At 43.5% G+C, this 12,379-nt stretch overlaps 1 protein-coding gene across 10 annotated transcripts in view; it reads left to right on the top strand.

Moving 5' to 3' along the window:
• The window catches only part of ERC2 (ELKS/RAB6-interacting/CAST family member 2), a 976,550-nt gene that overhangs the window by 873,225 nt on the left and 90,946 nt on the right, over positions 1-12,379 (top strand). For 6 of the 10 annotated variants that reach the window (XR_010111442.1, XR_008625007.2, XR_008625008.2 and 3 more), the window contains one exon: positions 2,830-3,016. The exons of 3 other annotated variants lie outside the window; for them this stretch is intronic. The gene's annotated coding sequence lies outside the window, so the exon portion shown is untranslated. Of the gene's footprint in view, positions 1-2,829; positions 3,046-12,379 lie in introns of all 10 variants that reach the window. One more of the 10 variants, XR_010111441.1, reaches the window with a different exon arrangement.

The following is a 12,379-nucleotide window of genomic DNA, read 5'->3' as shown; positions in this document are numbered from 1 at the left end:
TTTTGCAGATTAAAGTGCTTCCTCCTGCCCATAAAATGGTATGTTCTTTAAATAACTCAAAAACCGAAGGCATTTAACTGTCGCAAGCAGGCGGCAGGCCTCGGAGCCACAGTGGATTGATTCCATCCTCGAAATGGAGCCTACCCAAGCTGTAGGTGGCGCTCTTCCTGCTTTCTCCAGTGTGCTTTTGAATAACCCCTGTTACTCGCAGCATGAAGCGATAGGGAATAGAGGGTGTTTCCTGGAACCAGTTTCTCCCTCCACATCTCTTGGCTCCATTCACCCTCACTTCCTCGGTGGAGCATGATGGCTGCTCAACTTCCAGTCTTCCCTCCGGTCACTCCAAGTACAGTTAGGCAGAGATCCCACAGGCCCTGCAAAAAGTGTCAGTGTCTCTCATTGGCTTTGATGGGATCATGTGCTCATCCTGAACCAATGTTGTGGCTAGGGGAGGAATGCTGGAAGCTGATTGGCTGGGGCCTAATTTAGGACACACCCCCTGAGCTGCAGTGGAACCTTGTGCCATGCAGGTGAATTAAATAAAAGTGGGGGCAAATGTGTTGCCTCAAAGGGAAATTGGGGTAAGAGAGTCACCCACACACCACTCGCTACATGGAGACTTTGAATTCTGTGGTGGAAGACTTAGGTCTTGCCCTAGCGTTGCTGTTAACACTAGCTGCTTGACTTCAGATAACTTTAGGACTCTCCCTGCCTCCTTTTTCTGTCTGCAACATGGAAATAATCATTCCATCAGAGTGGTTATAAAAAATCAAGCAATTATCTTGGGATATGGGAAGGATTGTGCAAACAAGTAGTGATGGTGTAGATGGGAATGAATTCAGTTTAGCTTCTAAAGTCTCAAAGAATCTAGACCAGTTACAACCCACCCTGCTAGTCCATGCCAGCCTTCGGAAGCCAGTGTCTAAATTTATCCCAATTCTCACTGTTGCAGGTCAGTGTGGGAAATCTTCTGAGGTCACTGATTGAGGTAATTGGCTTGCCGTATCTTGAAAAAGTCTCTGTTAAATGACATAATTGGTTTTAATTATATAATTACGGCACTCAAAATGTGGGGGTGAAAGGTTACTATTATATTTAGACGTGAGCTCCCCAAATGAAGCAAGGGTGTTTAAGCCAAGGTGTCTTCGAATTTCTCATTTTATTTTTTCAGAAGGAAGCCAGAGGAGGCTGGCCTTGGCCCTGGTGATTTGGGGATGATTATCTTGCATGAGGTAGTGCCGGGGCGGATCGCGGCATCATAGGAACCTTTGTAAAGAGAAGGAAAGGGCTTCCGTAAAGACCTCTTTGCGATCTGAAGTTAATGAGCAGTGGGAACTCAACTGTCAGCAATTGAATCTGATTGGGCAGGGTAATTATATGATTGCCTCTGGTGTTTGCACATGCACGGGGATATTTTTATTGTAAAAAACCTAATTGATTACTTACTTGGTGGAGGGAAAACCTAAACAAATTTGTGTTGTCATAGGTTAAGAAGCTATCCTTTCTTTGTCTCTAAAAACGCCGCTTGCTCTGCTTCTTAGAAGTGAGGGTTTTGTTTCTTTTCGATTTCAGTCAAGGATGTTGTTTGTAGGACTTGGATCGTATGATAATATTAAAACAGAAAGCTACTTCGGACTACGTGTCTTTGGTCAAATGACCACATGCTTACTACCCAGTCTTAAGCCATCCTCTCCAGTGGTCTCTTTCGTAATGCAAAGGTAGCTAGAGTCCTGGGCAATATTCAAGCTGCTGGGACTTTCCCAGCCGTTAGGGGGTTTTTTGTTTTGTTTTTGTTTTCCCCCACATGGAGGCCCCTGACAAGATTGGCTTCATAAGCTATCTGGTTTCCCCTAGTTGCATCAGGCAAGTGGGAGGTATCATGTCTGCGATAGCCTTTTAGACGTCAACACCAAGGGTAAGAAGAACAAAGCGCTCCCTCTGCAATTTCTCAGGGACTTGGAGGAAAGGAAGGGGCAAAGTGGGCTCCCGTATTGTGATACCAAACTGTGATCCACCTTCTTGTCTGTTTCAACAATCTCCATGAGGATGGCATCTCCCTTACCCCTGATGCTGGTGTGCAGAAAGGATTGCTGCAATTGGGTCTATTCTGTAGCAGTTCAACTCTGCATTATTGTTTTTTTCTCTCTCTCTTCTTATAGAAAAAAACAAAACAAAACAAAAAACACTATTTTCTAAGTTCTTTAGTTTCCTGAAATCCCACTGGCAGAAGTCAAAATGCAACTGGATTGTGGGCATTGGAGGAGCACCAGTTCCTCCTGTAATCAGGGCTGCAGACTCCAAATCTGGGTGCTCTGGTTGGATGTAGGATTACAGGCTGCAGAATGGCTGAGAACAAAGGACTTTCAGCCCTTCGGACCAGCCGAAGATTCTCAGGAATCTCCCATGTGCTGACCCACCCCAATCTTGGCTGGCTAACTCCATGGGTTCTCCAGGCTCAGCGTTACATGTCACTTCTTCCCAGGAAGCCTTCCCTGACCACTCACCCCCAGTCTGGGTTGGCTGCCTTTGCTTTGTGCTCCACGGCACCCTCTAGGTTTCCTTACCCGCTGTCCTGTAACTGCCTGTCTTGTCTTTCTCCTACATACCCCATAAGCTCCATGGGGGCAGGGTCTGTGTTCCTATTTGTCACTACGATATCTCCAGAGCCTGGCACCATGCTTAATGAATGTGTGTAGAATGACTGAATGAGGAGAGGAATGGTTGCTGGGTGTCCTAGGAACTGTGGTATGTGCTGTCCTGGTTTCCCTGCCCTTGCTGTTAATACTGCTTTCTTGTTGCTTATAATTTTCATAATTTTCATTGTCCCAGATGATCCAGCTCTGTCGGAGGCACATAGGCACAGCCAAATCTCATGCTGTACATTGATCACCTGTCCAACCTTTGCCTAGAGTGGGAGCCCCCAGTTCCTTCGAGATCCAACATTACCTGTCTGTAAAGAAGAAGAGGAGGAGGGAGACAGCGGGGAGGATCCGGTGGCAGTTTAACACCAGAGCAGGTCCAATGTTTACTTTTACCCTTTTGGAGGTGGGTAATGGCAAATGCTGGGTGCTGGGTTTCAGAGAGACTCTGCATAATGAGCTTGGATTTGGGGGCTCACATGTACTTTACATTTTGCTAGAGTGTAGGAGTTGCTATTTTTGTATTTAATTCACAGCCAGACTGTTCCATGATTCCCACCAGTGTAGAACAATAATCTAGGTCCATCATCCACATGATGTAAATTGTTGTGTCAGCCTCATGGTGGCCACACAGTGTTGTTTGGATCTTGCTACATGGACAGAGAGGAAGGTTGGTCATGGGTTGCTACTTAATGACTATTACATTTACTATTTGCTTTCCAAGGCCTATGATTCTCAACACTTTTTCTTGTTTTGATTTTGTGGCTTTTGATGTTTTGAATCTTCCTCTACCCCCTAGCCCAGCCCAGTTGACTTCTTAGACCATGAGATCCAGAGTAACTACTGAATGAATAGATGAGATTTCACTAGCCCTATATGATTTTGGAGATACCTAACCAGCTCCTTCCCTAAGCAGAATATGAACCTGTGACTTTTCAGGCTTCAGGCCAGAGAGCTTCCTACTGAACCCCTAAACCCCAAGCCATCACGGAGTTTGGACTATCTGTTGTTGATTGGCCTGCAATCATGATTTCTGAGTAGATGGACATTGGTACATGGAAACCGAAGCCTCACATGTGGCAGAAAAGAATAAACCCACAGAGACCATAGGGCATTAGCCTTATGCTTCTTGTGCAACCGTCTGTACTCAACTCTCCTAGGTCTGACTTTTATTCTCATCTGTTGGCTCTGAGTCTGTATTTACTCTGCATTCTTGAGTTGCATTTTTGCTTTGGCATAATAAGTACCTAAGTTGGAATCTTTGGGGGTTCCTCCTAGGAAGAGAGTTTGAATCTACTTGCTTTTACAGTAGATATGTTCATCAATGTTGTACACTTTGAACCAAACAGAATGAGCCATAATGAGTTTTATTCCTGAGTTCTAAGGAAATTGTAGTTTAATTTTCAGTTTTGGAATTGAACCAAGAGATGCCTCACCATCTCATATTCCTTCTGGATTGAGGCAGTATTGTAATAACTGCCTACAGAAGTAAATCACATACTTTTGCAATAAAAATTTCTTTGAATGACACTTAATTTTATAATTAAACTTGGCAGTACAGCCTCTGAAGTGTCTCATCTTGCCTAATCACAATGATCTATTTCCTTTCAGAGTACTTCCGTATGCAATGATTAGTCCTTTTGTTATCATCACGTTATAGATTGAAAAGAATAATTCTTAAAAAGAAAAAGAATAAATGATTGTATTTTACATAAAATTCAAACCACTGATTATTTCTGTTGTTTGTTTTAAAAATATTTTCACCAGTCATGGTGGCTGATGTCCGTAATCCCAGTGACTGGGGAGGCTGAGGTGGGAGGATCACTGGAGGCCAGGAGTTGGAGACCAGCCTGGGCAACAAAAGAATAAAATAATTGGCTAGGCATGGTGGTGCATGCCTGTAGTTCCAGCTAATTAGGAGGCTGAGTCTGTAGGATCCCTTGAGCCCAGAAGTTCAAGGCTGCACTGAGCCATGATCATGCCACTGCAGCCCAGCATGGGAGACAGAGTGAGACCGTCTCAAAAACAAATAACCAACTAAAAAAAAAAAAAAAAAATTTGCATGTTTCTTCACTGATTGATTTATTCTGCAAACAGATTTAAACAGGTTCTGTAAGTGCAGTGCCTTGAAGAGCCACTGGCATCCTAGCATCACCTGGGGACTTCTTAGTAATGTAAATTCTCAGGTTTTGCCCAGACCTACCGAATCAGAATCTCTGTAGATGGAGTCCAACAAGATGTGTTTAAATGGGCCTCTGGATGATCCTGATACACAGGAAAGTTTGAGAGCCACTGGTTTAACATTCTACCAGTCCATGATGTGGGGGTATTAAAGGGAGAATAACTACGTATAGCCCTACCATCCAGCTCCTTGTGATCTGATCAAGGGCATAAGGCATAAATTCATCAGGCAAGTTGGCAGAGTGATCTTTACAAAATGTAGATTACATCATACACTCCCTTCTTAAACCCCTCCAGGCAGTCCCCTTTGTACTTGTAATAAATGTAAATGCTTAGCTCAAGCCTACAAGGCCTGGCATGCTCTGTCCCCTGACTACCTTCCCAACCTCATCTGTTGCTGTTCTCTCCCTCCCCCAGTGCCGTGCCATGCTGCGCTGGCCTTCTTTCTCATCCTCAGACATGCCTGCTGAGTGTAGTGTCAGCAGGAACATAGAGAAAAGGGAAGTAGGGTAGAGAGAATTGTAAAGGTTAAATAAGAGACTTGGACACTGAAGTATTTTTTTCACATTATAAAATATTCCTAAGCTACTCTCTCCACTGGTTAATATTATTGATATTTATATATATATTGATGTGTAATATATTAATAGCATAATCAATGTTAATGGCCTCACCTTTAAGCCTTTCACAGGTCTCAGGTGTCCTTCTGCCTAGGACACAGTTTGAGGGGAGGTTCTCGGTTGTTTTCTTCGTCCCTCACACACTGACTTCACACAGATCTGGCCCTCAAAAATCGTGGACAAATGAAAGAAGAGATTCTGCAAATCCAAATGCCCTCACAGTGCTAGCAAAGTCTGAAAGGATTTGTTGAATCATTAAGGAAATATTAAAGTCGTTTAGTTTCATCTTAGTGTAATATATTTTCATTGCTTTCTCTCTCGGAGAGTCAGCCTGGCAGGCACAGTGGGAACTGAATAAACGTGGCCGGAGAGACATGCTGGGGAGGGTGAAATCATCTGTTTTGCACAAGAATATTGATGGAGTCAGTGAATTATTTTTACTGTCTTTATTCAAGTTTTAGAAAGGATGGTGACCATATTCATTGGATTTTGTCTTTTTAAAAGATTATCTATGAATGCCAGTTTTGATCTTTGGGATATCATGTATACCGTGTGATTTGCGTATAAAGCAGCTGTTCAGATTTTTATGGAATGTGAAAATACTGTATCTCAGGATTTTCTTCATAATGAGACAGGGAGAAACACACATTTCAAATATGATTTGTTTCAAAAAATGAATTGGATTTGAGGCAAAGGGCTTCTTTTTTTTTTTTTTTTTTTTTTTGAGACAGAGTCTCACTCCGTCGCCCAGGCTGGAGTGCAGTGGCACTATCTCAGCTTACTGCAAGCTCCGCCTGCTTGCAGTAAGATGGGGTTCACGCAGTTCTCCTGCCTCAGCCTCCCGAGTAGCTGGGACTACAGGCGTCCACCACCACGCCCGGCTAATTTTTTGTATTTTTAGTACAGATGGGTTTTCACCATGTTAGCCAGGATGGTCTCAATCTCCTGACCTTGTGATCCGCCTGCCTCGGCCTCCCAAAGTGCTAGGATTACAGGCGTTAGCCACTGCACCCGGCTGGGGCTTCTTAAAAATTTAGGACTTCTGGATCCAAGAACAAGGGCAATGGTTTTTGGACTTTTTGTCTTATTTTTGTTTTGACTATCTCTAGCTCTAAGTTTCACAATAACAGGCTATTATTTTATAAACATAGTATCTCTGGTTTTAGACATTATTTGCTCATTAGGAAGCCTTTCATTTGAGATCTGTAGAACAGAGAAGTTACGGAGGTAGGGAAGGGGGAAATGCTTCTTAAGGTCTCCCAGCTTCTCCTTACCTGGTAAAGATATCCCAGCATTAGGAGTAAGAATATCCTTACTACCTTAAGCTCTGTGGATATATGAGGGAGCCCTTCTTATTGTTAAGGAGATGCTCGGTCTTCTCTTGTGAGTAGGGACAAGACAGGCATGTCCTGTCCCACCCTCTGAGAACCCACAGCCAGAGGCTGGGCAGGATTTAGCAAATAGCTACATTTTCACACTTTGAAACACACTCTGAAGGATGAGCACAGAAACTAGCACAGCATAGAAGAGGTAAACAAGTCCCCTCTGGAGCTGGCAAGGAGAGACATGAGGTTAAGACCGTGAAATGAAAGATGATCAGGCGTTCATTGGGGGGTGAATGAACATCTGATGGCTTAGGTGTTAGGTTGTGTTAGGTTGTGGTAGCATGGGAAGGGGGGCAAGGGAAAATGTCCCCGGGGAGCTGGCATCATGTCCCACAATAGCTAGGGTTCTGCCCACAGAGGCTACACAGCAGAGAACCTCCTGAGCAACACTGCCACAGAGTGAACCCCAGCGGCAGAGCGCTTCTCCTGCAGAGACTGAGATTTCCAAGTGTCCACTAATAGTAGATGCACTGTCCTAGCATGACATCAGCACCGTGGTACCTGTTTTTGGTTGTTTTCCTGGTTCCTCCAACTCTTATGGTGCCTCTGTCTGAGATACCTCCTTTTCAGGGCAGCCTCTGCTGGTCTCCTCCTTGAGAGCAAAGCTGCCTGCAGTGGACATTCACTATTCCATGGAGGGATTTGTATGGCTTTTAGGGAAGGGTTGTGAGCATCTTCAGGAATCTTCCCAGAAAACTGCCTTCTCTCACTGCCCTCTGGATCCAGAGGCATCTTTCACAGGTCTCACACGTCCTTCTGTCCAGGACGCAGTTTGACGGCAGATTCTTTGTTGTTTTCTCAGTCTCTCACACACTGACTTTGCACAGATCTAGCTCTTGAAAATTGTTGACAAAGGAAGGAAGAGATTTTGCAAATCTAAATGCCCTCACAATGCTAAGGTTCAATTTCAGGAATGTGAAATAGAAGAGATACCTGATTCATTCATTTATCCATCCACCCATTCAGAAATAGTTATTGAGGACTTACTGTTTCACTGTGCAGCCAAAACACAAAGCCTGGCTCATGGGAAGTTCCCAGTGGATGCTGGTTATTAAAAAGGAAGTGGAGTACTTACTCTGGCATCTGGATCCCTTTGTGTTCCTGTCCGATGGACTTTTCCAGAAGCCCTAATATTTGTTTGTTTGTTTGTTTGAGATAGGATCTGACTCACTGTGTAGCCCAGTCTAGAGTGCAGTGGTGTGAACATGGCTCACTGCAGCCTCGACCTCCTGTGTTCAAGGGATTCTCTTGCCTCTGCCTCCCAAAGTGCTTACAGACATAAACCACCGCACCCAGCTCCCCGGCTCTTTATCCTTCTCTTATTTAGGAGTGATAGTCCAGGCTACCAGCTCTGAATGTGTCTGCTTCTCTTCAGAGGGGCAGAGCTCTCCCATAGGCAGGAAGCACTTATTTCCTGGACTCGTGGCATTTTACAGTGCCGAAGGACAGCTCGCTGGTTGTTTGCACACAACCAGTGTGAATGTGAAATGACAGGGAGCAGCTGAACTTCAGGGCAGTCTGAGTAGCTTTTTAAACAATTAACAAATTAATGAAGATAGTCATTTGGAGCACCTAGGTTTCTACTTGCTGAGAAAGGCCTGACCTGTTTCTGAGGAGGACTTTTTTGATTAAAATAAAAGGGCAATTTCTGTGGACATGAAGAAGTTAAGCCTGGAGTCACATATGGAGCTTATAAGCCAGTTCTGCCTAGATGGCATTTTGTTTGGCTCAGAGTGTTCCAAAAACCTGAAAATATAATATACGATTCTGGCTTTCTGGGTTTTTGGAAAAAGACAGATGATCTGGTTATAGCGAGCTATATTCCCACGAGATTGCCCCAGCAATCTCCTTTGTCCAGCCAGCCCTCTCCAGTTTACTGGTCACCAATGTGGCCTTCCTCACATCTGCCTCACTTCCTTCATTTGTGTTACCCCCAGCCCCCGTCCGCATGGTGTGCGAACCTGCTTTGGCACTGCAGAAGAGGGCCTGTGGCGAGCTTGCCATGGCCAGCAGCAGGTATTAATGATGCCCAGATTTGCCTCCCCAGCTCCTCATCCAGATGCCACATGGCAGGGCCAGTAGGAGCGACATCAGCAGCTCATCACCCAGGCTGCCAATAAGAACCACATGGGTACTTGCCCAGGCACTGCATTAGGGATTCTGACTTAATGGCTCTAGGTGAGGCGCAGAGGCCGTGTCCACACAGACAACTTCCAAAGGCCTGCACTGAAGCTTGTGCAGAGCTCCCCTGCTCTCTGGGACAAGTGTTCTGCCCCCATCAGCACTCTTCTAGGCTTCTATTCCTCTTCCTGAATTGGTGTTGAGCATCACAAGCCACTGTCATATACTGGAATCAGTGAAGAGCACACATGTCAAAAGAGGCTTTTCAAAGGGGTATAACGCAAAAACCAGAAATAATGTCTTGATCTGAAAATCCAAATAAATCAACAAAAAATGGGACTTGGGTGGTGGGGAGAAGATGGCAGACGTGAATGTTTCCCCCATCTTCTGCACGATGACAGAGAGGTACTTCTATGGGTGGGTACTTCTTGAGGCCCATCTTGATGTGTGCTCTTAAAGACAGCCTGTTATTTTCTTTCCAGATCCTTATAGATTGTTTTTTCTTTACATCAACAAGTCAATAATTGTGCCAGATTATTTCTACTGCTTACCTCTTTTACATTTTTCTGGTAAGCCCTTTTAACCTGCCATATATGTGTTTCATTGCATTAATTTATTGCTCCCTTTCTTAGTTTTTGGTCTTTTTTTCTAGAGCATCTATTATCCTCAGGTTCTCACTATGTAATTCCCATATCTATCATGTTGTACCTTACAGATTACATCTCTGTATTCTGGGATAACTTCACAAGATTACAGCCTATTTTTCTGATGATATTTTCTAGAGCAGTGATTCAGCTCCTTGCTACTTCTAATGCTGGCTTTGATTCCATTACTGCATTTTTGCTGGGTGGTCAGTTCCCTTCCATTTTCTGTCCTGTCTATAGTCTTCTGCCTTGGTGCCTCACGTGAGCTTTTTCACTGATAGGAAACTGAGGCCCAGAGAGCGATATGATTTGTCAAAGGTTATGTTGTTAGTTCCTGGTGAAAATGAAAGTAGAACTTGGATCTTCTACCAGTCCAAGGCGTTATTCATCCACAAGACTCAATTTTAAAGATCAACCTTGAGGTGAAAATAAATAATTTGGTAGAAAAAATTGTCATTATCTTCAACCTGATCAAAATGTTACACATATTGAGCATGAATATTCCAACTGAGAATTTCTTACTATAGATGACTGTAGTCACTCTTCCTTTTCTATAGCATAGCACTATTGATTTAGTGCTGAAGTTTAAAAACTCCAGTTTAAAAGGAACAAATTCTACATTTTCCATGACTTATCTCCTTATCTGTGGACTAAGGACCTTTGGGAGTCCTCAAATCTGCAAAAACACAAACACACACACATAATGAACCATGATCCAGAATAGAATGCCTCATAAATACATGTGTGATAATTTCTCTGGTGTGCGCATAGACACTATTATGAGTTCTAAAATTTAAAAACATTACTTAATTTAAATACATTAGCATTTCAGAACATTACTGAATTCCTAGTAGCTGTTGATCATCAGGTATCAAGTTGTCTTCTCTGTCTTCCTTTGCAGTCTCCATGCTTCATAGGATGTGTTGCAGGGGATGTGGAGGAGCAGAGTAGTGCTTACAGTCAGGAATCAGGCTCAGTCCATAGCAAGATGTGGCTGTAAGCAGGCAACGTGGCTTCCCAAGGTGTCAGGCTTCTTCTGGCACACAGGGGAGGTTATAGTTATTAGTCATTTATTCAACAGCCATTTATTTGAAGAGAAATAAAATTACACTTAGGTGGAGGAGTCTGCAAAAGTTTTTGATGTTTAAAGGGAGTCCTTGCCAAAATTGTACTGCTCCTGTCTTCCATGATAAATTTGAAGCCTACTTGTGCCCTTCTTCAAGTAGCTGCCAATCCAAGGGAAAATCTGTACTGCCTGATGGCTCTCACCAGTGGCTACAGTGTTGGGACAGATCTGGCAAGCAGATGTCTGTGGTGGAAACTTTCTATTCTAGCATAGCTCCTTCTGAGGAAGAAGGGTTAGGTCAAAGAAGAATGTTCCCCAGACAATCTGCCCCTTTGTTAATCAATGCTGTGATCTTGACTGCCCCTACAGCAGCCCCATCTTCCTGAAATCTTCAGTAAAAAGGTCATCCAACAAATACATCTGGCATTGGCCAGGATTTTTCTAGGTCCACTGTAACAGGGAGGAATGGATTTAATCAGATTCAAAGGAACATTAAGATTCATTCCATAACAGTGGTGCATCTCTGGAAGGGCTATGGAAGGCAGGTGATCAAAAACCAGTTTCTTGAGCAAAGCTTGCAAAGCAGTGCAAAAGAATCAAGTTGACTATGCAGGTGTCTGAAATGCTAGTGACATTTATCGAGCTCATTGGGACACATGTACTATGTTCAGTGCTTTAATGGAGTAATCTAATTAGTCTTCATAGCAGCCTGCATAGTCAGCACTAATGTTATGAGCATTTCATGGATGTGGAAACTTGAGAATTCAGCCATTAAGCAACTTGTCCAAGGTCACACAGTGATTCCTCCCTCTTTAACTATTGGGCTGATAATATGGCCACACAGCTGATTTTGAGTCAATGAACTATTATTTTCTTTGTTTCTTTAATTGGACAATGCAGTCCTTGTGCAGACATGCAGTTATTATAAGAAATGATAATTTGAGTCAATTTTAATAGATTTGGCAAAAGCTAGTATCTATATAATAGTAACAGAAACACTGAATTTGCTGAAAAAGACATTTGGAAGTTGTCTTCTCTGTCCTTGCAGCCTCCACACATAATAGGTTGTGTTGCAGGGGACATGGAGGCCATGTGGAGGAGCAGAGTAATGCTTGCAGTCAGGAATCAGGCTCTGTCGTTAGCAAGATGTGGCTGTAAGCAGGCGACGTGGCTTCCCAAGGTGTGGCTTCTTTTGGTGCATGGGGAAGGACATAGTTTAGTCATTTATTTACCGTCTATTATGTAAGTGGATATGATGACAAACTCACTAACTCTTACTGAGATTGTAACACAAGTAATCCTGATGTAATGTGATCTATTCTAGGGGCAAGGTCTATATCTCTATGAAGGGCTAGGGTCACTGTAGGGTGCCAAGTCAGGCTTTCATCAGCACATGTTCATTGATGCCTACTCTGTTCCAGGCTCCATTCCAGGAGCTAGATGTTGCAAATACATTATATTTCAAAGGGTGTGGCCAGGAAGGCAGTGAACCAGTAACAAATAGGATGACTTCAGAAACTAGTAAGTTGCATGAAAAAAAGTACAGTAGAGTTATTAAGGAGTCACTGGGAATGAGAAGAACTACCGGACTTAAGGTGACCCGAGAAGATTTTTCTGAGGAGGTAACACCAAGACAAGCCTTAGAAAATGAGGACTATTTTCTAGGCTGGGTGGAAACTGGGTGGATTGGCCTTGATGTGTAAGGTTCTAAAATCATTTTTTT

The sequence above is a fragment of the Pan paniscus genome, chromosome 2, assembly GCF_029289425.2.
Source record: "Pan paniscus chromosome 2, NHGRI_mPanPan1-v2.0_pri, whole genome shotgun sequence".
Lineage (NCBI taxonomy): Eukaryota > Metazoa > Chordata > Mammalia > Primates > Hominidae > Pan > Pan paniscus.
The sequence above is the reverse complement of the archived record's forward strand: the minus strand, read 5'-3'. Positions and strand labels throughout refer to the sequence as shown.